The 26,046-nt window shown below is 40.7% G+C and overlaps 1 protein-coding gene and 1 long non-coding RNA gene across 2 annotated transcripts in view; one reads left to right on the top strand and one right to left on the bottom strand.

Moving 5' to 3' along the window:
• The window catches only part of SCFD2 (sec1 family domain containing 2), a 312,552-nt gene that overhangs the window by 269,857 nt on the left and 16,649 nt on the right, over positions 1–26,046 (bottom strand). The window lies entirely within an intron of this gene.
• LOC311519611 lies at positions 10,579–24,446 on the top strand. The gene is made up of 6 exons (XR_014711325.1): positions 10,579–10,759; positions 14,498–14,580; positions 17,955–18,122; positions 19,272–19,368; positions 20,080–20,324; positions 23,939–24,446. It is a non-coding gene; the product is annotated as an uncharacterized lncRNA (long non-coding RNA).

Below are 26,046 nucleotides of genomic sequence, written 5' to 3'. Positions count from 1 at the left end.
ATGGGGAGGCGCGGCCAGGCAGCTCTGCGTGCTGCCCTATTCCCTGCAGCTCCCATTGGCCACAGCTCCCGGCCAATGGGTTGGTAGCCATGGAGTCAGCATTGGGGGAAGCGGGATAGAGGCAGCGTGCCTGCAGAGCCGCCTGGCCGCGCCTCTGCAAGCAACAGCACAGACAGGGAGCTGCCTGAGGTGAGCACCCCCACAGACCTCAAAATTTTTACCACGGACACTTGTGTTCGTGTATGGACACATTGCCGACCCCTGGTTCTATTCCCAGCTCAGGCGCTATCCTGATGTGTGACCTTGGGCCAGTCACATCCCCTCTCTGTGTTTCAGTTGCCTCATTTGAAAAATGGGGATAATTATAATGACCTCCTTTTGTAAAGTGCTTTGAGATCTACTGATGAAAAGTGCAGTATAAGAGCTAGATATTATTACTTACATAACAGATTTTTTTTTAAAAAACAAAACAAAAAGAAAAACCACCCAGACTTATGGCTGACTGTTGTACTAAAACAAAAAACTCTATTTTTTTTCAGCTATTTCTCATAGCTTTTGACCCAGTGGGTTTTCTTTACTCTTACTGGCTTACGTTGTGGGACTGAGGGTTGTTTTAATGTGCTAAAACAGCAAAAAAAGACAAGTGTGGTGAAGTCTTAGAGCTGACTGGGGCCTGCCATATTCCCATGTGCCTGGAGATTTGCACAAATTACAATGAGTATTTCCAGACAAAATTCTGGTTGCTTGAGAAAGAAAAACAGCAAGAAGGGTAAATAACAGTGGAGATACCACAGATGATATTTTTCTTTCTGCAGATGTACCAAGAAACAAATACCCAAGCTCTAGGTCTCTGTATACAACTATTTTAAAATACAAAAAATGAAATAAGAATCCATAATCCAAAATATTTGATTGCTCAAGGCCAACGCTCTCAAAAATAATTCACTTAACAATTCAGAATGCCTCATCAATAATACTCCACAAGCAGCAATCCCCAATCCCTCATGTTACCCCTTCCTGAAAAGCCTGAGAAAGCAAATAAGCCGTGCAGCATGCCCTGACAGTGAACAAATATAGACACTATGGGTATAAGCCTGGATCTGAGCCCAGGCTCAAGCCAAACCCCACTTAGACAATCGCATGCAAATGTGCTAACCTCGGGCTCATACCCCGGGTCCCAGGACCCTGCAGGGCTGGAGAGTTCAAGCCCATGATAAGCTGGGATCTAAGGTCTGAGCCCAATTGCTTTCCTGTATGCAAACAGCCCCAGCTTCACATGGGTCCTGAAAGTCCTCCAGATGTATCCCAGAATGCCTGGCAGCAAAGGAGCAGTGCTGCAGGCAGCCAGCCCAGTGTCCGAGTACCATTACTGCCTGGCTGAGAGCGCTACCCTTTCCTGCCCCAGCTCCTTGTCACTGCTGTGTGGAGTTTGCCCCAAGCAGGGAACAGAGCTGACAGGTGGGAGGAGGCTCCCAGGCAGCGGGATGCTGGGGGAGGGTCATCCATCTCCTGGGCATGCTGAGCCGGGAGCCCTGCCACTCCCCATCCCTGCAGGGTGGTGCTTGGTTCCCACTCTGCTCTCTGGCCCTTACTCCTGGGACCTGCCTGCCTTCCATGGGGTTGCGTGCACTGTCACACTGGCGAGTGGGAGCCATCCCCAAAACTTCCATGCAGACTCCTGCAGCAGTGGCCCTGGTACCTCCTCAGTGCAGGGAAGTTTTGGAGCTGGCTCCCACTCACTGTCCTCACAGTTCACACAGCCCAAAGAGGGTGGGATCAAGTGGCTGCCCTGCAGGAAAGGGTGCAGCAGAGCTCCCAGCTCAATACAGCTGTGGGAGGGATGACTCCCAACACCGCAGCCACTCCCCACCCATACAGAGCTGCTGCCTGGTCCTGCTCCACTTTCTGTTCCTTACTCCTGGGTCTCCCCTACCCTCACCGGGGCTGCATCTGAAGGGGCACCTGGGCAGTGTGCACTGTGAGGTCAGTGAGTGGGAACCAGCTCCCAAACTTCCCCATAGACTCCCAGGGATCCCATATCCCTGCCTCCCAGGGTGTGGCAGGGGCAGGGATAAGGGATCCCTGGAGGGTGCTGGAGCACACAGCAACCTAAGCTCAGGGGTGCACTTCTCCACTTCATAGCTGGCAGCAGCCAGGCTGGGGAGGGGGAAGTGTTTTTCCTCTGATGCCCTCATTTTATGTCAAACTTCAAAACAAACAGAAAAAAATTAATAAAAAAACAACCAAACACACCTGCATTGCACATTCCATCTTAAACATTAAGAATAGTAAAGTTTCACTTTAATAGTTTGACAGCCCTGGAGACAGATGTCCTAATTATCCTCAGAATAGGGGCATTTTCCTGCCAATGTGATTCAGCCTAGAGGTGTGGAGTCCAATTCTCAGATTAGATGATAGTTCAGTATAAAGCCTTCTCAAGCTGCTGTTCTACTGAGACAGCCACGAGAGGAGCTAATTATGTGGTCATCTATTCATGTGCTCCTTATGGACACGTGAGTCCTATCAATACCATCATCACAGCTGGGAAACAGGGAAGGCAGTAGAGATTTCCCACAGTGGCAATACATTCCTAGGGTGAGAGTGTTGATACTGGGGGATGGGAAGAGGCACTAGGCACTCTGGGATACATTTACTTAGAGTTGGGTCAATGCACTGCAGTGTGGACGCCAGAGCCTTAGGTTTGAGCACAGGTTAGAAAATTCTTAACCTAGGGTTAAAATGCATGGTAGACATTCAAGCCCAGAGTTCCCTAACACGGGTCAGCTGACTTGAGTCCCACTAACCCTGGACTTACATGGCTGTGTTGACAAAGCCTATGAGACCAAGGGTGCAGGGGGAAGTCAGCTCCAGACCCTAGGATTTCTGCAAAGAAAACTCCTCAGCGAGCAGCCCCTTCCATTTTAACCCAACAGCAATTAGCTCAGGCACCTCTGCTGATCACAACTGCCCTAATATTATACATGGTGAGTGGCTGTCTTTCAGGGCCTCCAACCAGTTAGGGCTTTCTATGTCAAAAAGAACTTCTTAAATTCCATTTGGAAGCTATCCTGGATCTGACGTGAATTTTGGATCACTGATGTAACATGCTTTTCAGGTTAAACACTCTTTAATAAGTAGGTAAATATATGCGGCATGAACTTAACAATTCCAAATGATGTTAAGGTGCATCCTCATGCAGAGTATGTTGAAACAGTCAGACCTCAAAGAGATATCATCAGTCGTCTCAAAATGTGTGAAACCAAAACCAAAACCAGGAAGGCAGAGTCTTTTCCATTCCAGTTCTCTGGGCTGGTCAACTCAATCTCCTGGTTTCAACCAATACCTCTCAGTGTTTTGGATAGCCAACAGGATAATTCAATTTACATATCTAGAGATGCTAAATAAAAGAAATCAAGTATTTGCAGTAGGCCCTATATTTCCCTATATAGAGAGAATACTGCAAAACCTGGGGTAAAGTAATTTAATTATTTATGGTAAAATTGGCAAATTTTTAAGGGTGAGCAGTGTATTCTTTCTCCCCGCTTAAAGAGAGATTAAAATATTACCTGATATCCAAACAGGGAACAAAACAAAACAACAGCATCCAAGAGTAAAACTTTGAGGGACAGAGGCGACACTGAGCAGATTTGAGAGATTTTGGCCCAGATCCACAAAGGTATTTAGGTTCCTTACTTCCAGTGAAATCAATAGAAGTTAGGAGCCTAATAAACTTTCAGGATCTGGGTCTTTGTGATTAGAAAATTTTTGGGACGATAAAAAAGCAACTGTAATGTTTGCTACTGAAAACTGGAGTACGCTGTGCTGCTTTCCTAATGAACAGTTATGTGCTATGCTTTATGGCTGAAAAGCTAATGAAACAATTAACCAGGAAAGCTAGCAGAGGCAAATGTGCACACAGCAAAAATGTGCCAGTTTTTAAAAATTATATGGCCAGCAAAAGAATTTTCTCTCTCTCTCTCTCTCTCATCCCTTCAGCCATACATAAAGCTATACGGGGCATTGCTCCGTGGCAACTTTGCATAAAGTGAAATATTACATTTTTACAGTGTTCTCTTACAGCTGTAAAATCCATAGATATACCAGCAGACTGGCATCGTCCTGGGAAAGTGGACTCCACCCAGAATGTATAGCTTTACCAATCTATGTCAAAAGGCTCCTCAAGATTTTAAACTAGACCTTTATAGATTAAGAATGTTCTATCAGTGAACAGCCTGGCACCAAGAGTAAATCCTGTCTTTCACCAGTGCTACTTCAATCTGGATAAAGCACTTGAAATAGTTATGGCATGCAATAAAAGTCAACTGGAGTTTGCTAGAAACTAACAGGAAATGCTAATCATAAGATAAAATGTGAGTCTGTTTTCATTTATAAGAAGGTTGTTAAGTAGTGAATCATGGGAATGACTCAATGAAGTGCAAAGTAGAAAAATGGAGTGAGTAGAGGGAGAAAAGAAAACATATCCCATGGGTCACCAATACCTGATCTTCCAAAATGAATCTGCTAATACGTATTGTTTATTCATGGCACGAGACCAATTTACTCACATATGTTTTAGTAGGTCACATCACTTTTTGTTAGCACAACCTAGTGTCCTAGTGTTAGGACAAACTAGTTATTAAAATAATTTAAACAGAACAACTCAGTCGCAATTGCCAAAACCACTGAAAAATAGCCTGTTTTTGCATTGTGCATCATATTGCAGCAAGTGCTAGCAGCTGATTGATTTAAAGAGTAACACAAAAATGTTGAGATGTACCCTTTTGCAGTTCCTCTCCCCCATTGCAGCTCCAGAGAATGGTTTCAATTTAAAAAAGAATTAGCTCCACAATTTGTCCAGTGAATATACATGTAATGAGTACAATAGTAAACGTATTAGAACAACATGGAGAAGGGTTTCTTTGCTGCCTGTCCCCTTTGTAACTTGGACAAAGTTACCAAGTTGTGTTTTAGAATCCCAAACTAAATGAAACACAGAGATAGGATCATCTTATTTGCCACTATTATTCAAAGCAAAGAATGGAAGAGAAAGTCCCTCTCCGCTCACTGTCTTCTTATTCCCTCCCATAGTGCTCTTACCCTCCTCCTTTTTCATCTTTGGTTCCTGTACTCTCACCCCAAGTAGTTTATTCTGATCACACACACACTGATTTTACACTTCTGTACCTCTACTGACTTAAATACAGTTCTCTCCCCCAGCTCCTCTTTCCCGCCATCTCCTGCTGCTTTACATATCTGTATATGTTATCAGAGGCATTTTGTGAACCACAATATTCACAATGCACTTACCTGTGGCTACAGTGGATTTTACTTTTAATTTTTTATTACAAAAGCAAAACAAAATATAAACCATTACGTTTTAATATTCTTAAAATTAACAAAATTCTTTACACTCATAGAACCTTACATTCAAAGAACCCTAAATCACTTTAATAATATTAACGTTCACAACAACCCTTAAGTATTACAACACATATTTTACACAGAGGAAAATGGGAGGAACAGAAGTTAAGCAACTTGCCCAAGGTCAGAAAGAGAGCCTGACAAAAGCAAAGAATAGAACTCAGGGTTGAAACCTTGGCCGCCTCTGACATCTATCAGTGTTTTGCCAGGGATTTCACCACAGACATTTTTAAGGCTTGCATCTTATTTTTACCATGTAGTCTCACTACCTAATAAACCAGTACAACCACCAGCTATCGCTAATGTGCTACTATTCCACATTTGTGCTTTTTAAAAAAATTGTACACACAACAAGTATGTAACATCACATTCATCATTAAGGTTAAGAAAGATAGACATATATAACAAGACTTCTCAGTAAGAGCGATGCCATTTGATCCTTGTAGAATAAGTTTTTTTTTTTTTAATGACACCCAATTTACTGCAGATTCCTCTTTCTTTCGTAAAGGGCTTCATACATTTCATAAAAATGAGAAGGGGAAAACATCATTCTGTATTCTAAATTTTTGATTGCCTATCCAGTGTAATTTTACACGTAAACAAGTTTTGTTTAAATCAGAAAACTCTTGTATGTGACACTATATCCTGAAAACAGGGTGGTCTGTAACAGAAGTTAAGCTGCAATTTTTATACTTCATGCCAGAGGATGCTATTGTTATCCTCTAAGTTGGGGGCTCCGCACATTTGAAGTAGCAACATGAACTTAGAAGCTGACATGTAATTAGACAAGGGAACTTATTACCAAGGTAACAGGGGGCATATACAGAAGGTATTGTACTGAAACATACTCTTCCTCATCCCGATTACCCCTGCTTAGAAAGGATTGGCCTGTATGTAAATTTACATATATATATTTTTTTAAATTCCTTTCCCCTTTGAAAGAGCATTTGTCCCTGTTCTTAGATTATGAAGGGCCAGACAGGACCACTGTGATCATCTGATGACTCTGGTTTGCTCTCCTGCATAACACAGGACATAAGGCTTCCCTAAATTAATTCCTGTTTGAACTATAAAAAGAAAAGGAGGACTTGTGGCACCTTAGAGACTAACTAATTTATTTGAGCATAAGCTTTCGTGAGCTACAGCTCACTTCATCGGATGCACAGTATATATTATAGAAAAAAATCCACTCGACTTAAAAATGTCCATTGATGGTGAATCCATCACAACCCTTGGTAAATTGTTTCAATGGCTCATTACCCCCATTGTTTTAAAAGTTGCACCTTACTTCTAGCCTAAATTTGACTATCATCCACTTCCAGCCATTGGTTCTTATACCTTTGTAAACTAGATTGAAGAGCCCCCTATTACCAAATTTCTGTCCTCCATGCAGATACTTACAGATTGTGATCAAGTCACTCCTAAAGATTCTTTCCGATAGATTGAGCTCCTTGAGTCCATCACTATAAGGCCTATGTGACAGAGTACTGAGAGCCAGGAGCTGACTGAGCACTGATCACTTCAGCATTAATTAGTACCCCCAGATTGGATTGGGGTCTGATGAACTACAGAGCTAATTATCCATTACCTGAGAAGGTAGTTAGAAAGCCCTGGAAGAGGCTGTAGAGTCCAGAGGAAGTAAGAGCTCAGGGCAGTGAGATCTCTTTCTTTCCCTTCCTGGAGAAAGGGTGGACCAAAGAGAACTGCAGCGTTGCTGCACAGGGTAATGATTGTGGTTTGGTGGAGGTAATATAAATAAAACTCAAAGAACTGTTAACAAAAAGTAGAACTTGCCCCTTTACAGCATGTTTTCCAATTCTATAATCATCCTCGTGGCTCTTCGCTCAACCCTCTCCAAATTATCAACATCCTTCTTCAAGTGTGGACAGCAGAACTGGACACAATATTCCAGCAGCAGTTGCCCGAGTGCAGTGGCTCTCAAATTTTTTTTTACTGGTGACCCCTTTCACACAGCAAGCCTCTGAGTGCGACCCCCCCCCTTATAAATTAAAAACACTTTTTTATATATTTAACACCATTATAAATGCTGGAGGCAAAGCGGGGTCTGTGGTGGAGGTTGACAGCTCACGACCCCCCATGTAATAACCTTGCGACCCCCTAAGAGGTCCTGACCCCCAGTTTGAGAACCTCTGCCCTAGCATCTAACACAGCGGTAATGTAATCTTCCTATTCCTTCTCAGTGTTCCCCTGTTTATAATACACCATAACACCTATATCCTTTTCAGAATCACTACTTCCCAGAATAGATTCCCCTATCCTATAAGTATGTCCTACGTTCTTTGTTCCTAGATGTATGACTTTACATTTGGCTATAGTGAAACACAGTTTGCTTGCGCCCAGCTTACCAAACAATCCCGAGCGCTCTGTATCAGTGACCTGACCTCATCTTTATTTACCAGCCCTCCTATCTTTGTGTCAGCTGCAAACTCTGGCAGTGATGATTTTGTTTTCTTCCAGGTCATTAATAAAATGTTAAATAGCATACAACTAAGAACCAACCTCTGTGCGATCCCACTATAAACACACCTGCTCAGTGATTATTCCCCATTTACAATTGCCTTTTGAGACCAATCATTTAGCCAGTTTTTAAATCCATTGAATGTGTCTTATGTTTATTTTGTATACTTCTAGTTTCTTAACCAAAATGTTGTGTGGTACCAAGTCAAATGCCTAACAGAAGACAAAGTATATAACATTATATCAACACCATGATCTTTCTCAACCAAACATGTAGTCTCATCAAAAATAATCAGGTTAGTTTGACAGGATCTATTCTCCATAAACCCAGGATGACTGGTATTAATTATATTAACCTCCTTTAATCCTTTATTAATCCATTCTGTATCAGCAGTTTCATCAATTTTGCCCAGTATCGACATTAGGCGGACAGGCCTATAATTACCCAGGTCAACCCATTTACCCTTTTTAAGTGTTGGCACAACATTAGCTTTCTTCCAGTCCTCTGGAACCTCCTCACTGTTCCAGGACTTATTGGAAAACCAACAGTAACAGTCCTGCCAGCTCCTCGGAGAGCTCTTTTAAAACTAAATTAGGAGACAGTACCCGTGGCCCTTGCTTCCGCATCGGAGCTCTTGTTACTCAAGTGGAAGAAGAAGGGGAAGTTTTAACTTTTTTTCTTTTTTTTACTGTTTAAATTGCTTATTATGCACAGGAGCAAGAAGTGGAGAAGAGGGTATGTGGAGTAGTATGAGTGAAAAATGATGGGGAAGAATGTGGCACTCATGTCTGCTCCTGGAATCCTGAAGGTGACAGCTGGAATATAGGGGTTTGCATAAGTGAGAAAACATCTGAACCATTGGGAGTCAGTAACTGTACAGCATTCCTGCCCTGATTAGCTCACACAATTGCATTTCAATATAACTGAATATAACCATTTACCACTTTTTTAATCATTTCTTTTATATATAAAAATCGAAGGACCATGAGACATATTGCACAGATTCTGTGGTTTCCAAGTCAACAGAACTACTTCACTTGATGTTTATGAAGCTCATTTAATTGTGTATATTTTTGCAAAAAGGAAAAAAGTCAGTACGGATTAAATTAGAGCTTCATGAATTCTTCATCGCTGCCCAAGACCGAGTGATTGCTCAGAAAATGACCAGGTAGCCAGAGTATCTTTCACAGAAATGATGCATTAACTCCCAAGTTTGTTTTAAAAAGGAGGAAACAACTTCCACATTAATTGCTAAGTAGTTCAAAAAATAATAATGTGATTGGTAGATTTTTTTTCTTGCTGTAACTATCTTCTATGATCAACAATGTGTCATTTGAACCCTGATGAACTGTGATAAGCCCAAGACTGTGACTGGAGGTATAGAGTTTGACTACAAGCCCTAATCAAGGGCCAGTGCACAGAGAGTCACAATTTCCCTCCTAGTTCCCTTGCTACTTCAGGGAGCAGTAACAGTACTCAATCTAAATCTAGTGTAGTATATATATTCCAAAAAAGCAGCAAAGAGTCCTGTGGCAGACGTATTGGAGCATGAGCTTTCGTGGGTGAATACCCTGTGCAAGGCTCTCATCCTCCCAAGTGCATGATGTAGGAACATATCAGCTCTGCAGAACCCACTTGCCTTATCATGCAGACAGCCATGATGCTGGTAGTTAGCACAGGAGTGTAACGGGGGTCCTGAGTCACTGCATTATCCAGGTCACAATTTGGTCCTGACTTAACTGCACTCCTTTATTTCATTTTTATGAAAGTGACAATAGGTGGCTCTCATACATATATAATGTAACTGGCTCCAGAAAGGGACAAGTGTTAATGTTTTTAGATTTTGTTTTTCAAAAATAAATCCCTGGCATTACTGTATATGCATCAAGAGGACAAATGTACACTTTGCCAGATACAATTAACTAGAATTTATTTAACTGAGTGCATGGCAGTGATTTCGCCTAAAGAAACTAAAAATAAAAACAAAACATTTAATTCCCGAACTAACATAATGGCTAATCCAGTGTTTGTAATACTAATGGGACTATTTCTAAGATAATCGAAGACAACTTTTTAAAACCACTAAGATGGCTCATGTTAGTTGGCTGAACTTTTAACTTGAGGGAAAAGTCCACTCATGATGATTCACCTTGTTGATTACAGGAAGAGTTAGTAGTTAGAGGCTCAGTTGAGCCATTAACTACAACATGTAACACTTATTAACAACATCTGTCTCACAATCATAGAATTATAGTACAGGACTTTATCCTCATTTGGATTTACTGTGTTTAAACGCCCTCAATGCATGGATTTTTCTAAAATCACCACATGCAAATGGATATATTTGGAAAAAAAACAACAGATATCCAATATTAAAGAATATATATGTTTTCCTGAATAAATTAAGCTTATTTCCCAGTCATTCCAAACCCTCAAGCCACTTGGTTGGTGTAATCTGCTCTAGACTCAACTGTGCCTGTGTATTTTGGCACAGTCTCAAAACTTTGAGGTTATTGTTTGATTTATGTGCCAAAAGTCCACAGATAAAGAACTAGTGACAGGCTGCTAGCTTCAGCCTTTACATGGGCTATTTGGACAGACTTGCCCCTCACCCGCTTTCTGCATTTACTCAAGGAAGACTGTGTCACATCAAGATCAAGTTATCCAATTAGCCTATTGTTAGCATAACTAGATTGATAAGTCTAGCAATTCACTGAAAGTCACTGAAAGTGCTCTTGCCTTTGTTAAAAACATAACTTTTCTGTGTCTGAACCACATGAAACATTTTTCTTAAATTTGCATTTTTCTACAGAGTGAAAAGCAATGTTTAAGCAATAATCACATGGCAGAAGACTGAAGGTAAGACTCAGAAGAAGAAATCACAAGTTTGTTTTTAATCAAAATGAAATAGGAGCACATCAGAAAAACAGCAACAGATTTTGTATGAAAAAACTAAAATGGTTTAACATAGGCCAATGCAAACCATGAATATGGGTATTAGCAGCAAATGAGCCCTATAGTCTTTTTTTTTTAAATGAAAATGTATCTGAAAGTAGGAGCCTTTTATAAGATGACTTTGATTAAAGTGGAAAGTCCGATAGTTCTGAATCTTCAGCCAATGTGTTATAGAATGAAATTAAAGAAAAAGAAAATTCATGCTGAATATCCAGAAAGTTTCCTGAGAGTGAGGTCTATTAAACTGTGGAATGTCTCTTAAGAGAAATGGTCGAAGCATCTTTTGCTTGAATCTTTTAAAACTAGACTGCCTAAGACTTTAGTGAATAAACAGTAAAGGATCATTCTTGAATTGACAGGGAGTGAATTAATGTAAATGACCTCATAGACCTTTTCCAACACTGGCTTCTATGAGATACAGAAGAGACTTATTAGGTGATTAGGAATTGCCAGAGTTGTTGGGCAAATGGTCTTTGTGCAGTTCTAGTTTCTAGAATGTTTTGATATCCTTTTATATTAAAGGCATTATATAAATGTAATGTTATTATTTGATTCGGTTATATTCATTATGTTATATGTCAAATGAGAATATCATTTGAAAATTAAACTAATATGCTGGCTCTATTGGTTAGTGTAGTTTAATTCCAGTTTAACTATCCATAGTAGCAAAGAGAGCTTATACTGAGAAAAATGCAATAAATCTTATTTCCAGGAAGATAACAACAGATCTATAATAAGCTGACTCACACCAGCGTATCAGTTTGATGAAGGACTTTAAGGAGGACCTTGCATTTTAGCTCCTCTTACTGCTGCACCACTGTGTGGCTGAAAGGGACCAAAAAAGAAAAAATATGCCTCAATTTCTTTAAGAGAATAAGTTTTTTGGTACAAACGGATTAACTGGTTTAGGCATACATTTCAGGGGCATGGTGTATTGGAGACAGTGGTTTTTCAATTGGAAACAGCTGTGAATAACCCAAGGCTTTAACATTCCTGGAATTCTTCCAAATTCTAGTGGTGACCAGGATTTGGAGGTTTGAGACCAACTAGTAAGAATATTGTTTTATTCAGTTAATTGATGATGGAAGAAGGTTTCTTTTGGGGGGGGGGGGAGGAGACAATCTATCAGCTAAAGTGTGTTAATAGTTTTCAAAATATGTTATGCTACAACATTTTTCAAAACACCACACTCTTAAAGCAAACAGGAAAAGTCACTCAGAAGACCCACCACTTCCTCTCACCAGTGGTGCCAGTTCCATTCAAGATAAGTTTCTCTTCTTAATCAGATGAGAATGACTAACACAGTAGTTATGTGCAAGGAGTAAATGGTACCTATACATTTTTTTTAAACACAAAAGAACAGCTACAAATTTCCCCAAACAAAAACCTATATATTTGTTACCAGCCTGGGGTTCACAAGCTTCATTATTAGTAAATATTATTCCAAGTATTCTTTAACAAGACAAAAGATCCAGCTAATATTTTAGCTTTCTGTTCCAGAAAGCATTGGAAAGACAAACCAAGATCTGAATTAGTGAATTCTTAAAGATCCAGTACAGATCATTTACTTTAAAATGTATTCATAGCATTTAGTAGATAAAATCAGGGCTTTGGAGCTGTGCTCCAGCTCCGCTCCAGCTCCAGGCAAAAACCTGCAGCTCCACTGCTCCGGAGCTCTTCCGTGGGCTCTGCTCCAAAGCCCTGGATAAAATACAAAAAATTATAATACAGGCTGCCTGTCAGGCCTCTCTTGGGTACCCACAGCTTTAGAGGTAGCTGAAAGAACAAGGAAGCCTTTTAGAAAAAGTTCTGTATTATGGTCAAACATGAGCTTGCACATAGGTCTGCACTGTGACTCTCCCCAAATGAAATGGAGTATTTACAAATGTATGCTGGTTAAGAATAAACAAGCAAATTTTCAAATGACCAGTAGTGGTAATTTGCTGTAAGAATCTTGACAGGTTTCGGAGTAACAGCCGTGTTAGTCTGTATTTGCAAAAAGAAAAGGAGTACTTGTGGCACCTTAGAGACTAACCAGTTTATTTGAGCATAAGCTTTCGCGAGCTACAGCTCACTTCATCGGATGCATAAAGGGGAAAATGCAGTGAGGATGTTTTATACACACAGACCATGAAAAAATGGGTGTTTATCACTTCAAAACGTTTTCTCTCCCCCCAACCCTAGCAGGAGAGTGGGGTGGGGGGGAGAGAAAACGTTTTGAAGTGATAAACACCCATTTTTTCATGGTCTGTGTGTATAAAACATCCTCACTGCATTTTCCCCTTTATGCATCCGATGAAGTGAGCTGTAGCTCGCGAAAGCTTATGCTCAAATAAACTGGTTAGTGTCTAAGGTGCCACAAGTACTCCTTTTCTTTTTGTAGGAATCTTGTTCTCCATATACCAAGAGAGTATAGGAATGCAGGTAATCAGACAGACTTTCATCATTTGACTACAGAATAGCATCTTTTCTCTTGGCTGGTCTGCTTGCATTACCTTTAGCTGCATGTTCAGAGAACCTATAGACACTGGGAAGTGCCAGCCACCATCAGAGAATTTGAAGTTTAAAGTAATTTATACCACATTTTTTAATTGTTTTATTACATCAATGTTTTGAAGGAGTTAATTTTGTAACTAACTGCCATGCACAGCACAATGGTGAAAATTTACATGTATGGAGAAGCATGTACATTAAAACATACAATGTACTTAATCGTAAAAGAATTAGGCATGATAAAGGGGAAATTATTTGCTTAGGAGCGAAGAAAAAATATTTAGTTTCATAAGATGTACTTAAAGATAACTGCATTGAGAGTGAAATCCTGGCCCTGCTGAAGTCAATGGAAGTTTTGCCAATGACTTCTACTAAGCCAGGATTCATCTTGAGTCTTTTAAACGGGGAAGTTATTTACCTTTGTAACTGGAGTTCTTTGAGATGCGTGGTCCCTATGTATATTCCAGTGTGGGGTACGCATGCATGCTCTCGAGACTGGAATTCTTGCAAGCAGTGCCAGTTGGTCCGTGCCTTCCCCCTGCTCTCCTTGTACTCTACACAGAGGATACAAAGGGTGAGGGGGATCAATGGCTTCTTCAGTTCCTTCTCTAATGCAAATCTAGCCAAGATCAAAACCAGAGGGGAAGGAGAACGGGTAGTGGAACGCACATAGGGTACATACATCTCAAAAAACTCCAGTTACAAAGATAAGTAACTTCCCTTTCTTCTTTGAGTGCTGGTTCCTATGTCTATCTATTCTACTGTGGATGACTGACGAGCAATACTCAAAGAGGAGGAAGGTGCAAGGATGCAGATAGTATAGCTACTTGTAAAACCGCTGCCCCAAAGGATGCGTCAGCAGGGAGTCTTGAACTAAGGCTTAATGTCTCCATGAACTTCAAGTAGCTGCCCTGGAAATGTCAAGCAGGGTTAGCTCTTGAAGTAAAACCACTGAAGCCGCTTCTGCCCTTAGAGAGCGCGAGCCCTCACCCCATGTAGGGGAGGAAGCCATGTCAACTGATAACAGTATAGGATACAGCCAGAGATCCATTTAAAGATCCTCTGAGATGGGATAGTCTAACCTCAGACATGTTCTGCCACAGCAATGAAAAACCTACGCGACATTCTGATCGGTTTTGTTCTTTGCAGATAGAATGTCAATGCTCGTCACACGTCAAGGAAATGAAGTCTCCTCTCCTCACTAGAGGTATGGGGCTTTGGAAAAAATACAGGTAAGTGACTTGCCTGGTTTATGTGAAATTCCGAAACTATCTTAGGCATGAATTTCAGGTGTAGGCAAAGTGAGACTTTGTCCTTATGGAATATTGAGTATGGTCATTCAGCCATTAGGGCCCTGAGTCCACTACTTGTCTGGCTGAGGTGACAGTAATGAGGAAGGCATCCTTCACTGACAAGAGGGACATGGAACATGTAGCCTGTGGTTCAAAGGGTGACTTAATGAGTGCTGAAAGCACTCATTTAAGGTTCGCAATGGGGGAGTTGGTTTCTTTACTGGCAGAAAAGTTCTGATCAAACCTTTTAAGAAGCAGGCTGTCCCTGGGTAAGTAAAGATCGAATGACTGTCTGACAGTGGGTGACAAACGCTGATTGCCACGAGGTGAACCTCTACAGAACTAAGGGAAAGACCTGCCCTCCTGAGAGTAAGGGAGCCGCGCTGCAGTTGGAGGCCTGGGCCCCGCCACTCCTTCCTGAACATTCTCCCTCTAGTGGGGAACGCTGCACAGTTTGTGGACCACTGAGGTAGACTTTTCCATGTTCAAACAGGGCATGTCTACACTGCAATTAAACGCCCATTGCTGGCCTATGTCAACTGACTCAGGCTCGCGAGGCTCAGGTTAAGGGGCCGTTTCATTACAGTGTAGATGTTCGGCTTGAGCTGGAGCCAGGCTCTAGGATCTTGTGAAGTGGGAGGGTTCCAGAGCTCTGGCTGCAGCCCAAGCCTGAGTCAGCTGTGGGTTTTAATTGCAGTGTAGACATACCCACAGACTCCTAGGGATGATATAAGATGAAATAACAACAGTGCAAGGGCTTCTAAGCATGTCCTGCCCATGAGAAGCCAGCCATCTAAATACAGGAAGATGGTGAAGCTGCTCCATATGAATTCTGCTGCTACTATTAGAAATGCTTTGGTGAAGACTCTGGCCACAGTTGCTAAACCAAATGGATGCACCCTGTATTGACAGTGGTTGGGCTCCACCATAAATCTGAGGAATTTTCTGTTGGCAGGGTGAATCTCCATGTGAAAGTATGTATCTTTCATACTGAGAGCTGTGAACCATATGCTCTTCTCCAGGGATTGTATTATCAATGACAATGTAACCATACAGAATTTTAATTTATGGAGAAAAAAAGTTGAATTGTCACAGGTGAAGAATAAGCCTCCACCCTCACTTCTTGGGAAGTAGGAAACATTTTGTATAGAACCCTTTTCCTTGATGTTGAAGAGGCACTCACTCTATCGCTCCCCATTGGAGGATAGATTCCACCTCTTGGAAAAGGATCTCCTTGTGAGAATGTCCCTGAAGTAGAATGTGGAAGGGGTTTTTTGAGGGAACAGGGTGAGGAACTTGATGGAATAACCAGAATGAATTATATCCAACACCAACTTGTCCATTGTTATTGCAATCCAGCTGTGAGAAAAGAGTAGACAGACACAAAACGATGTGGGAAGATTGGGTGGAAACAGCATCAACAGTGGTTCATAACTCCCGAATGCTAACGGCATTGCTACCAACCTCAATGCAGTGTCAGCTGCAGACTGCAATGAAGGTCTAGCCACCAACATGCCTTCATTGATAAAGGTCTGAAATTGAGCCCTGTCCTGCTGAGGTAACTTGTTCTTAAAATTTTGGAATTTTGAGTAGTTTAGAAAATTGTATTTAGTCAACAGCATTGGATAGTTCTACATTCTAAAGTGGAGTCTAGGACATGTAAACACCTTTGTTGGTATTGGCAGATCCAGTGCATAGTCTTCCTCTTCTGTTGGGTCAGGAGGAAGCTCTAGTGGCTCTCTTGATGGGCAGAGATGGTATGACTCCCTATTAGATCACACAGAACCTGGCTCTGACTGAAGCCTGATAGCTTTTCCATGAGGTGCTTTTTAAAGGAGGAATTCCTGTGCCTGTCAATTCCAGCTAAGGAAGGAGTGACAGATACTGCACCTGCTGGAGATACGCACTTTCCCACGCAGTATAAGCAGCACTGACCGAGAAGGTGCAAGAGCAGAAGACTGTTTTTGAAGCCCGATGTTCTGGGCATAATCTAATTCCCATATCTGGAACGAGAGGGGTTCCCCGGAGTGAAAAATCTAACTAACCACTAACTTTACCACTAAAACTATTAACAATATAATTAAAGATAAAATTTTGAAATATTTACGGGTGAGAAGGCTGGAGAGAAGGGAGATGACCTGGACACTGGAGGTTCCAACACAGGCTGTGTGGTGGTAAGAAAGAACAGGAGCGGGGAATGGTCCGCTCCTCCCCTTATGTCCTCAGTGCAGAGCATAAGGAGAGCAAGTGTGCAGGCACAGACGAACAGACACTGCTTGCAAGAATTTTCCTGTCTGAGGTGCACAGAGCATAGGTGTACTGCACAGCATAATACACATAGGATCAGCTCGAAGAAGTAGCGTATGCCCAACACTAAGGCACCCTTCCCCCGCATATATTATTGTACTAATTTATTTTGTATAATCTTTAAAATTGGCTTAAATACAGACCCAGTTAAAATGGTTTCTATCACAGTTTGGCCAGAAAATATGAATGGAGTCAAAAAGTTTTAAAACTATGCTCTAGATTAGTTAGGACAACAGCCTTCCAAATAGCCATAAAAAGCGTTTTAGGTAGAATGCCTTCAAATGCCTTTCCTAGATACAGTACAATATATAGTGAAGATGGGGGCCTTACATAAGTTAGTTATATTGGCATGTTTAGTCACTCATCTCGAAGATGATTGATGGAAAATAAAGAAAGTTAATTCCCCCAAATCATCTCTACTGTTAGAGGAAGATCACATAGGCTGCTGAATATCATTGGAGGGAGAGTGGGGAAGATCACACACTCCATGGGTGGGGCCAGTGACTTTTTTTTTTTTTTAATAAAGTAAAAGGCAAATATTGTCTCACTTTGTTGAGGATCCTCTACAGAAGACTTAGGTCCACCTTGTTATAAGCAGAGTAGCCAGAGTCCACTCATACTAGCTGAGGAGATCCATTTTCCACAGAGGTACTCTCAAAACGTTTAAGTGATACCGAGAATGCATAAAACCATAATTGTTTTTCAGCCAGATAAGGACTATGCAAAGAGTTATGGTGTTGTTTTAAAGTTACTTTGAGATAACATTAAGTTACAAGATTGTTCTGTTTTGTGTAAAATATTGTGTTCCAATAAAACTGACCAGTGCATCCAAAAAAAATGCATTCCCTGTCATCTATGGAGCGTGGGAGAACTTGAAAACAAACAGAATTCAAAAAGTTCTTACAAGCACAGCAGAGCAAGAAATCCTGAAATGCCCTAGAAACATCTCTGATTAACACAAACCCCACTGCAGAACACCAATAATTTCTTTAATTCTTGCTTTACAGGTAACCATTACTGAAGTAATTGTACTCCATTTGGCATATTTTTGTCCAGAGAGTGAACTGGAATGTAATAAAGTAAAAAACTGAAGTTTTAACTATACAAAAAGATTGGCTATGATTCTGTGCATATCAGAGATGACCCCAGAGGGAAGAAAAATATCACATAGCATGGTAAGGTTTACCAAGTTCTTAGAAAACTGATTGTATCAGCTGCCTCTCAAATCTGTATTACAGATAGATGCACGTATGAGGTAGAATGTGTGTGCCGTCTCGTCTGCTGTGGTCAACCAACATTCTAAGAGAGTTCATAACTTGCCAAACCACCAACAAAAACAGTATCTGAAGTTTTAATCAATCATTTCCTGCAACCCAGCATCTTGTAAGTTTGCTAGGACAAGCATCTTAACCACAGTCCTACTTAATGCTGATCTAGAAGAGTGTGCTCAGACATACAAACACACATGAAGTTCCTAGGCTTTAGAATGTCAAAGTTTAAGATGTATTTTAGTCTCTGTGACATGGAACAACTTTACATGTTAATCGCTGTATGTGCAAGATATAACCCAGCTGTCTAGGGAATAACAACATATTTCAACTCAGCTCACTGTATCCTCCAACTTCACTAGTAACAGTGTGAGACTCAATGTAGTTGATCTGTGCTAACCCACAACAAGAAAAATATCCAAGAATCCTAGAAAAATTATCTTTGGAACCATATTATACATTCTAACAGTAGTCAAAAATGCATATTATTCCTAAAAAGAAAGGGCAGGCACAAACTAAAAGCTAGAATTTGGTTCTAAATCTGGGATTATAAACCTCTTTATTTGGACAGACAAATAAAGCATTTCTGTTCAGGCAAAACACTTCATTGTTCAAATCTAACCACAAATATTAAAAAAAATGCATAACGCGCACTGAATGCTGTCTGAAATATTTCTTAAAGAGTATCCAAACTTATTTGTATACAAATTCTTTTTTTTTTTTTTTTTTTTTAAAGAGGCATGGTCAAGTTTTTGCAATTCCTTAAATAAAAGGTGAAACACTGTAGACAATATAGTATTTTACTATGTTAAACAGAAATGAAATTGCACAGTTTAATGACACCATATGTCAGACAGTAGTTTAGTGAGCTATGAGCTCTCGCCGCCTTTCTATTCTGTTTAGTTTAGCTGTTCCCAAAGGCCATTAATATTCACTTGAACCTGTAAACTTCAAGGTCAAACGAAGGTGAAACATAAGCAAACCATATGATGTGAAGCACTTAACACATGAGCCATTTTGGCAGTATTTGTGGTCTTCTATATTCTTCACTTTCAGGAATGTTGAGAGACAAGGAAGAAGACAGCATACAGTAACTGAAGCAGAATTTGTAATTCAGAGGATTTGGACTGTGTTACTGGCACCTTTTAGAGAGGTACATTTTAAGACAGATGACAGTAGCTCCCTAAAGAAATTAGACTATTCAGTGTGGTTTTATATCAGAGCAAATGGGTATAGTTCTTAAAGAATTCTACCAACAGAACTATATTTTACAGGAAGAAATATAGAAACAACAGTGAAAATATGTACTATGGGGCAGGAATGTTCTTATTTTTTGCATGCAAAACACCATATTTGGTTGTAGCGCCATACAAGTAACAATGAAGTTGATCTGCCAAGCAAACAAACAACAATGACCAACGTACTACCAGTAGTTCGTTACTAACAGTAATTAATACAATCCTCCAGCTGAAAAGAACAAATTGCTATGCTTAAAGAATAATCTGGACCGAGTGTCACAAGAACCTTCCTGCTTACCAAAGGCTGCGTACATATTTTTAAATGATTGCAAAAGAGATTGTAAGCTCCCTAGGGCAGGGACTGTCTCTTATTATGCATTTGTGCATGACTAATACAACAGGACTCCCTTCTCAGTTGGGGCCTCAAGGCGACAGTGTAATATAAACAAAGTACAGTATAAAAAAAGTATCAATTACAAGGAAACATCATACTTTAACTCTAATTTCAATGTCAGGAGCCTAGGAACATTTAATATTAGGGCTTTTAGGATCTTGTGATATTCAGTGGAGACAGGGAGAGGGAAGGGCTTTGTTTACATATCTGAGTGTCTTTTCTTCATCTGCAGTCAAGAAGTAAGTCTTCATTGAGTAGCAAGAAACAACAACAACAAACGCTAGAAATAAGGAATGATCTTCACTTGAGACTGAAATGCTTTCCACATCTGAACCTCACACTGCAAACTCCTTGGAGAAGCCTGACAGATACTGCTAGTTGGCCTTTTTTGGAATTTCAGTAGAAACCAGTCATTAAGATGCTTTTTGTATAAAATACCAGTTGGAGGATACAACTCATCTTTGACAGTACACAGAGGTATTTAAAAGTGAACTTCAAAGGAAGAAGTAGGGTTTTTAATTTGCACCCTTTATGGATGTAAAAAAATGGCCTTGGAGATTTTAAAAATAAATTGTCTAACTTTAGAGAGACACCTCCCTACTTATCCATTCTTCTCTTTTATCTTGTCTGTTCCCCACATATCCACTGCTCTACTAATATTGCTTACTGTGATTTATCTGCTTCTTCCACAACCATCTTTGCACCTCCTTCTGTGCTGCCTCATGCATGGAACACCTTTCCTGAACTGATCCATAAAGCCACTACCTTCTCATCCTCCAAAACTACCTTCTCATCCTCCAAATTCTTCCTCAAGACTCACTTCTATGATAACTAAAAGAAATTGACTAACTAATAACCAGTGGACTGAAGGGCACTCAGGTACAGGTGATGTTTATTTGTTTTAATAATGTATATAAAAGTTATGTTCATACCCTGCTTGTCTTCTTATATGGTATACTGACCACAGGCAGGGACTAAGTCTTCCTGTGTGAGGGGAAGGTGCCTTCCACATTATGGGCAGTACAGACATACTAATAATTTTTTTAATTGACTTTCCTGTTTCTACTGGAGGTCTGAAGTGCAAAGTGAGAAACGTTCTAACCTCTCAACTGAATCTTCAACAAAGAAAGCTTTTCTCTCAGGTGTTCATCAGGCATCTGAATTAAATTGGTATAAGCAAAAATGGATAGAACAAAAAGCTTAAAAAAAATCAGACTAAAAATTCCTTCTTCTCTTAGATGTCAATCTCTTGTGATGCCATAAAATCCACTAGTTCTCTAGACCATGGAATTCTCCCTCAAAAAGAGGAAGCGTAGACAGGATATTTCTAATGTTTAAAAACAAACTGTAAAAATCCTGAGGCCTACATTATTCAGTAGAGAGTACACAGCTATTGCAGTCCCTCCCTACTCCCCCACCTTTGCAATATCTTTCAGGACTATATGGTATTATGTTTATTTATCACTGTGGGACAGCGACTGTATGCAACTCCAGGAGGGAGGGTTATCACAGCTCCTCCAGAAATCAAAAACACTAATGGGGGGTTAAGGTGAATCACTTAGATTGTAAAACACCGCCCGAGAGGTACCACCCTGTGGAGATGCTTGTATATATTGGTTCAAACTTGGTTTTCCAGAGACCAACAATAAAGCAAGGGGTTTTGATTTTTTTTTTTATTTTTTAAAGATTGGGTTTAAACTGATTCAGGGCCTTCTTTCTGATCCAGCAAATGGATAGGACTTTCTGTCCAAGGGAGGCCCCAACCGTTGAGGAAGGGTTAGACTGACTATGACCTACTAGGCCCCATAAAATTGATGGGTGACCCTTGGTATGTTCTGCATAGTTTTAAAACTGTTCATTGTTTTTACTATGTTTTCTTTGTAGTGCTTGCTCAAAAAGAGCTGTGTGGTAACTTGTAACTGCTGGCAATACACTCGGTTCGTAGTCCTTGGAGGGAAAGCAAAGGACAGGCACTGGGCATTAGGCAGTCACTGGGTTGCTGGGGATATCACGGTGTAAGGCCGGAAGCCTTGTTGTGTGCAGCCTTAAAGCCCCCAGTCAGAAGGGAGTAGGACAAGGGTCCCTGCCCAGAGACAGGCAACGGCTGGAGACCTGAGAGGCAACTCCTCTCCTGGAATGGAGCACAGAGAGGGGATACCCTGAAATTGGGACAGCCTACTTTATTCACTATGGAGCAGAAAAAGCCAAGGGCACAAATCATCATCATTGTTTAAGTACTGCAGTTCACCTTTAAATGAGTTAACAAAAAACACAAAAATTGCCACACCAAATCAATAGTCCAGTTCTCTGTTCTCAACAGTGGACTGTACCAGATACTTCAGGAGGGAATGCAAGAAACCCCCCACTGGATGATTATGGAATATCCTGCCCATACCGGATTTTTTTTCCGATGTCATATTGGCAATGAGCGTATACTGTGACAGTAGTCATAACAGATTCCCCTTCCTCCTACTCTGAGGAGCAAGTGAGCAGCTTTTTTCTACAACAGTTGGGCTGGAGGCTACAATTTGACAGACATTAAGCAATCTAGTCCCAATGTGACTGAGCATGGTGAAGTCCACATGCAAGAGAAATGGGCACATTTTCTAGATAAGCAGAACATAATAGCCACTCTTACCCACTATAACAATACAATATGGGCCTTAATACTGAGAGATTATGCCAGCATAACCCCCAAAATGCCACACCTGTTTCTCTAGTTATGGCCAAACTCCCTAAAAAACAGTATGCATGAGCACGTCAGCAAAACCCTTTACTCATAAGCATTGCTGCAGACCTGTCCAAGTTTCAACTAGTTGCCTCTTATCCCAGTTAAATTATTCTGTAAACATTTTACTCATACAAGCTGCGAGAGAATTTTATAGAGAACACCAGACTGAGTTATAATTGTAGGAGTCTAGTTAACCGAAAGCTAACAAGTCAGATATTTTGCACAATACAAGACATATTAAAACTCTTGCCAAGTAACTCTTCACAAAGTGCATATTAAAGAATCACTTGTCAGGGATTTTTGGACAAAGCAAATGAATTATGCTAAAAATAAATTTTGATCCTTACAACATATGTATTACTTGGGAATTCTACATGTAACATAATAATGATTTAAAATAACCTCTGTTCTTGTCACAGAAGGCTATTTTAATAAAAACAATTCCAATGAAAGAGCAGTTAATAATGAGGTGCTGACAACTGAATCTACATTCAGGGATTATATTCAGAGTACCAAGTCCATTTTTACAGATACACTAGCTAGTTATTCAATAGATGTCCTTGATACATGTAAAAATAATATTTTGGATCACTTTTTGCAGGAGACGTGGATAATATGACTGAAAATGTTCATCAAACACTAAAATTGTATTTCCTTCTATTTGTATAAAACAAGAAATGGAAATTCTGATACATGGAATGCCAGGAATCCCCTTGCCTCTGAATGTTTTCTATTTGCAAGGCCACCTTTTGGTACATGATCCTCTGACCTCTCTCTAGTTCTCTGGCCTTAAATACAGTTACCGAAGCAACCTCCCAGCTAGGAATTCATTCCACTGTAGGCTGTGAAGCTGCTGTGTGTGTAAATGCAAGGGGATGTTTTTTCATCACAGAAGGAGAAATGATCCTTTAACTAAATGACACAGCAGCCACAAACTTTATATGAATTTTGATGATACCGATCTGTTACAACACTTTTTCTGCAAATCCAACTATTCTAGTAATAGAGACTTAGAGCCCCCAAAATTAAATAAATAGATGCATTAATCTAAGGCAGGTTCCACATTAGCAAGGTCTACTATTTTAAATTTGTTAAGTATCAGTGTAGCTCCCCACTGACTTCAATGGAGCTACGCTGATTTACACCAGTTGAGGACCTGGTCCTCTGGGCATAGAACATGCGATATTTATTTTCTTTCCTACTTCAAAGTTGTATATGTCATTACCTCAGTACAAACTAGGACTGCAAAGCAAACCATGGTCTTATTTTTGACCTCATGCAAGCCTAATCTGGCTGATTGTACCCATCCAAACTTAATAAAGCCTAAAGCACTAACTTCAGATTCTGTTTCCATACTCAGAGTGATCTGCCAACAAGACAGAGGTAACCGTTCCTACATTGCTCAAGATCATCCACTATTCCGGAGTTCCTATCACAAAGGACCAGATGTATAGTGCCTACCACAGGTTGACTAAAACACAGAATTTTGACCTACACCAAGATATTTGGATTTTATTTGGGTTTATGCAAGTCTTCAACACTGGCAATCTATGTTGGAGGAGATATTTCCTATTTGAGCAATTGTCTCCTGTGCCACCCCCATGCATATGTGCTTGCATGCATGTACAGACAGACAAGAAAAGGCAATGGCTTTCACACAAAAAAGACAACTGAGGGATGTTGCTACTTCGCCTCATATCCACTATCTCCTTGCTATGACTAAAGCATAGCTCCTTTTAATCAGCATTTTTGAATTTTCTAGCCTCTGTAAGAAGTTTTTGAAGCCAGGACATGGCCCCTTGTCAGTAATATGACCTACAAGTTTCACTGTCAAGTTTCATTTCCTTCTTCTCAATGGTAAATCTACAGCTTGGACTAAAAGTTGAACTACCAACATTTTATATTCTATTGCTGTTTCTAATAATTAAAAATGGCTTAACACTTATTTTTTTTAAATAAATACATTAGGGGAACAACTTAAGTAAGGCCTGAAATATCCACTTTCCCACAGTGAATTGGAATCTTTCCTGGTTGAGTATCAAACTTCTCCAGAATCTATGTTAAAAAAAAAAAAAAAATGAAGAGATTAGCAAATATCATCCAGAGATGGAACACTGGATGTGGAGGGATCTGAGCTACTACACAGAATTCTTTCCTGGGTGTCTGGCTGATGAGTCTCTCCTTTTGCTCAGAGTCTAACTGATCATCCTGTTTGGGGTGAAGAAGGCATTTTCCCCCAGGTCAAATTGGCAGATGTCGCTGGGGGGGGAGGAAGGTTCGCCTTCCTCGCAGAGTGGAGCAGGGGTCATTTGCTGATTTGAACTAGAGCAAATAGTGAAGTAAATCTTTAAAACAAGATTTCAGGACTTCAGTAACCCAGCCTATTACAGGAGTGAGTGGGTAATGTTCTGCAGCCTGCCATGTGCTGAAAGTCAGACTAGATTATCTTGATGGTCTCATCTGGCCTTAAAGTCTATGAGACTAAAATTCTGTTCTTCATGGAGCCAATTAAAACCTTCCAAACATGAACTGAGTACAAACCAATGCAAAGCTGTCTTCCAAAATCTGAAGACAGACAGGTCTTGTATTTCTGCTGCTGCTCAGAGCTTTGCAAGCAAGTGAAAACTGACCCACTTTGTTAATTTTCACTGCTGTTACTGGGATCTGGCAGAGCAGCTATGAAATTGACAAAAATCATGTCAATGGGTATGTCTACACTACCCACTGGATCGGCGGGCAGCGATCGATCCAGCGGGGATCAATTTATCGGGGGTCGATTTATCGCGTCTAGACTAGACGCGATAAATCGACCCCCGAGTGCTCTCCCGACGGCTCCTGTACTCCAGCTCCACAAGAGGCACAGGTGGAGTTGACGGGGGGAGCGGCAGAAGTCGACTCACCGTGGTGAAGACACCATGGTGAGTCAATCTAAGTACGTCAACTTCAGCTACATTATTCACGTAGCTGAAGTTGCATAACTTAGACCGATCCCCCCGACCCCCCAAGTGTAGACCAGAGCTCAGGCACCCTGGTATATCTTAGGAAGGCAACCAGCACCACCAGTAGAGCAGGCAGTGGAGCTACTGACTGGGAATTAGAACCCATCAGAGACTGAAGGACAGTTAAAGAAAGGTCCACAGCCATCATCATTCTCACCGAACTGGGGTGCGAATGTGGTGAAAGAGAGGGAAAACGTTCCTTCTCCCTTCCAGCAGCCAGAGGGGATGGGGGTTTCAAACTGAACAAAAACCTACTAGCCAGAGGCTACAAAAGATGGCATCCTTGAGAAATGTCAAGGGGCAGCTTCCCAGTAGGAAGCCCACAATGCAGCCCACTCCTAGAGGGTGGGAATGGGGAAATGACCTGACTTGTCACTGGACAGAGGGACCCCTCATTTTATAAAACAGAGGATTAAATTAGGTGCCTAGTAAAAAGGATATGAGGTACAGAGAAGGCAGAAAAAGAGAG

The sequence above is a fragment of the Lepidochelys olivacea genome, assembly GCF_965140295.1.
Source record: "Lepidochelys olivacea isolate rLepOli2 genome assembly, chromosome: 4".
NCBI lineage: Eukaryota > Metazoa > Chordata > Testudines > Cheloniidae > Lepidochelys > Lepidochelys olivacea.
The sequence above is the reverse complement of the archived record's forward strand: the minus strand, read 5'-3'. Positions and strand labels throughout refer to the sequence as shown.